Genomic DNA, 4,275 nt, shown 5'->3' with positions numbered 1-4,275 from the left:
GTACTACAGTACACAGGATGGAGTATAGGGAATCAAAACATTAAACAGAGTCACAAGCTGGCCAGTCTGTATAGATTAAAAACAAGCACAAGTAATTGAAACTTAATTCCATAAGCCACCAATAACCAATGATTCTCCTTAACAAAAGAAGAAACATAATCCACTAATCTGAGATTCTGTAGTAGATGAATGACCATGTTCTGAATGAGTTAAAGTCTCTGGAGGAAAGATTGTTGAATACCATTATAAAGAGCATTGCAATAATCCAAGCAACTACTTACCTGGATATGAGTTAATGTAAGCAGTACATCTTTGTGCAAAAAAAATGCATAAAAACAGGCTTTAACAAGAGTCACAATCTATAAATCAAAAGAAAAACCAAAACAAAAAATGGATCTCAAAATCTGAAGAGATTTAAGTCAGTTCCTGCCAGTCTATGCTTGAAGCTACATTTGGAATGAATTGCCACTCAGTAACGCACAGAACACTGCACATTTTCTGGGATTAAGTTTAAGATGGTATGTATCAAGCCAGTGAACAATCTAAGATAGGCAATGATTCAATAGTTTCACATCAGTTGCTTTAGGATCCATGAAGTAAATTAATTGCATACCATATGCATATAAAATGGACTGTCAATGACTGAATAAGTATAGCTGGGGGTCACGTGATGGCAGCAGAATAGCAGACACCTACAAGCTCGGCTCCACTCCCTCATTCCAATAAACGCCCTTCTTATGGCACCCCCGCGGTGAATTTTTCAACCAAACATTGACCCAAAAACGCTAGAATTCGGGGGGGGGGACTCGTTTGACAACAAATTGACGGTGGAAGAAGCCGGGAAAGGTTTTTATGCCGATTAAAGCGGCTCACTCAGGCAGGGAGCAGGCTGCAGGGAACGCACACAAGATGACGACCCAGCAGTGGGATCCTCTGATGCCACAGGCCAATGACGATACTATCCAACTCTCAATGCGAAACATGTCACAACTCTTAGATGACAAACTTCCCAAGCTACATGTTGCTATAGATGAGCTGAAAGACTCAGTGGCTGGCCAGGCGGCACCCATACAACAAGCGGAAGAACGTATCTCCGCCCATAAGGATCGTGTGCAAGCGATGGAGGAAAAAATAGGAATGCTGGAGACACAGAATGCGCATCCAGTAGAACAGGTGGAGAACCAAGAGAACCGGGCAAGGCGAAAAACCTGCGAATAGTTGGCCTCCTTGAAGCTATAAAAGAATTGGACCTGCTAGAAATCACAGAAAAATGGCTGCCAGAGGCGGTAGGGCTCCCTTTGGAGGCAGACCCAATCCACGTGGAGAGTGTGCACCGGGTAGGGACTCTGAGAGAGGAATCAGACAGACCACGCCCAGTCATAGTTCGCTACCTAAACTATGCTACTAAAGCCAGGATATTGGAACTGTACAAATGCACAGGCAATTTGGATTACAAAGGTTCTAAAATACTTCTGTTTCAAGACTTTTCGCCACATGTCTCAGAGCAGCGAAGGGTGTTGGCGCCCTTCTGCTCTCAACTCTTCAGCAGAGGTATCGTTTGCTTTCCAGTACCCGGCGAGGGTGAGACTGCTCCATAACAACCGAAACCTAACTTTCACAGCAGCTGCAGAGCTCCGGGCATTCATAGAGAAGTTGCCTCCATGTGAGTGAGAGTCCAGGCCTGTGGCAGAGTAAAGTGCTGTGAGTTCAGGCCGTGACAGAGGTATTTTCCTAAAGACAGATCGCTTATGGGAGTCCCTGGTCAAATGTTGGACATTTGTTGTTGTTCATTGGAACCAGGGCCGCTGAGAGGGGGGGGCAGGGGGGAGAAAATTCCCTGGGCCCGGGCCTCCAAGGGGGCCCCAGCGCCAGGATCAAGCCACCGGTGCTGCAGTTCCCGGTCTCACCTGCCTGCCTCCTCGGCTCCGGGCCCCCTGCATTTGAAGTGGCAGTCACAGATCGCCTCCCTTCGGGCCTTCCCTCCCTGTGTCCTGCCCTCGCTGAAACCGGAAGTTACATCAGACGAGGGCGGGACACAGGGAGGGAAGGCCAAAAGAGAGGCGATCTGCGACTGCCGCCTTGAATGCAGGGGGCCCGGAGCCGTGGAGGCAGGCAGGTGAGACCATGGACTGCAGCAGTGGGGGGAGCGATGGGGGGGGTGGCAGCGGCGGGGGGAGCGACAGGGGGCAGCAGGCAGGGGGGCGTAGGCGGGCCGGCCTTGCCCCGGGCCCGGTCTAGTCTCTAGGTGGCCCTGATTGGAACTATAGTAAGGGACTTATGTTTGTTGGTGAGACACCCTTTATGACAGGGGGACTGTACTGTAACTGCTTAGTATTCTCTGGACGGGAAGGAGGGGGGCGGGGAGGGAGCAGGGAAGCTATAGCAGTGAAACAGGTTGGAGGGGCTTGGGTCAGAGGGGAGAGGGGGGGTGGTGGAGGGAGAGGAGAGATGAGAGGATGGGGTGGGGAAATGTTTTTGTGGGCGATTGCATATGCGTGGGTGATTGAGTGTGTGGGGGCAACTGGAGGATGTGTATGGGGTTTGAGAGGAGGGGGGTTCCATGTGAGGGGTGAGGAAGTTGTGGTGGATGGTTGGAGAGAGGGAGAGGGGGAGATTGATAAGTTTTTGGTTTGGTTCTGGGATTTAGGGGGGGAAGGGAGAGACTCCACCACGCTCTTGAAAATGCTGAAGCTTAGTTCTGTCTCGAGAGAGGGCTTGCCCTACACGGGCGGGGGCAGCGCAGCTGGGACGCTGTCCCTAGCCTCTGAAATGGCTGGCTTGCACCATCACAATAGACCGCTATTAGAGTGGTGGAATGGGTGACCTACGAATTGCCAAACTAAACATGAACGGAATACACTCTCCTGTAAAATGCAATAAGATCCTGAATAATGTCAAACATTCTCATGTGGAGGTCTTACTCTTGCAGGAAACCCATTTAACTCAACATGAACAGGCTAAATTGAAAAGAGATTGGGTTGGAGAGCTGGCATCTGCATTTTACAATGGTAGGCAGAGGGGGGGTGGCAATTCTGATCCATAAGAAATTGGACCACCTATGTGGTTTGGATAGGGGAACTGCAAGGGAAAAAAATAGCTATTTGCTCTGTTTATGCCCCCAATGTTTACTCACACAGTTTCTTCTCCAAACTGATAGCTTTGTTGGCATGAGTATCCACTGATAGTGGGAGGAGACTTTAATATCATGGCTGACCCACTAATTGACTGCAGCCCCCCAAAGAAAGGCCCAAAGACCAAAAGGCATGGGGAGTAAAACTTTTAATGCAAGAACTGAATCTCCTTAATATCTGGAGGGTACTTCACCCGGACGAATGCAATTTCACCATCTTCTTTCAGGTTCATAAAGTGCAGGCATGGCTGGATTGCATATTAATCTCCCAACCTTCCCTATCATTAGCCAGGGAAGCAGATATAGAGGATGGGATGGTTTCTGACCACAGCATGATATGGGTGGTGATGGGTCTTTCCCCTAGGAGACAACCAGGAGGATGAAGGATGAATCCTTCCCTCTATCTAGATGATGAATTTAAGAGTTTTTTAGGAGAAGATTGGAAGCACTATTTAGAGGAGAATGATCCAGACCGCGTGGTATATTGGGAGGCAGGGAAAGCGGTTCTTAGAGGTAAGATAATTGAATATAGCTCCAGGAAGCGCAAAACACAAGAGCGGGAATTACTGGCTCTTCAAGACAATTGCATTCCATCAGGGCATTATTGATGAGGGACGGCCCAGAGCAGGTTCGGCAGCAGTATATGGATACCAGGCACAAGAACAATCTACTACAAATCAGAGAGCCATTAAGGATATACAATTATACAAATACCAGCTACGTAGGTGGGGAAACAAAGCGTGACGACTTCTAGCTACACTGATTCGCACCAGAGCCCCTAGGCAAGTGATTACTAAAATTAGGAGCAAAGCCGGCATATTAACAACCAAAGAGAAGGACATACAAGAGGCCTTTGTTGATTTTTATAGCTCCTTATACGACAAAGGTCGTTGTGACGTGGAGAAAAGGGAGAGGTTTTTTGGAGGGTTGGAGCTTCCCAGCCTGTCTCAGGACAAAATGCAGCATTTGAATGCCCCGGTTACTGAGAGGGAAATACAGCAAGCCTTGAAACGCTTGAAATTGGCAAAAGCCCCGGGACTGGACGGGCTAGGCCCTGAATACTATAAAATTCTAGGAAAAATATAGCTGGCCCATTTCAAATGCTATGTCAGGCGCTATGCACTAGAGGACAAGACATTGGTAGG

Source organism: Microcaecilia unicolor, unplaced genomic scaffold (assembly GCF_901765095.1).
Source record: "Microcaecilia unicolor unplaced genomic scaffold, aMicUni1.1, whole genome shotgun sequence".
Classification (NCBI taxonomy): domain Eukaryota; kingdom Metazoa; phylum Chordata; class Amphibia; order Gymnophiona; family Siphonopidae; genus Microcaecilia; species Microcaecilia unicolor.
This window is presented reverse-complemented; position numbering follows the sequence as displayed.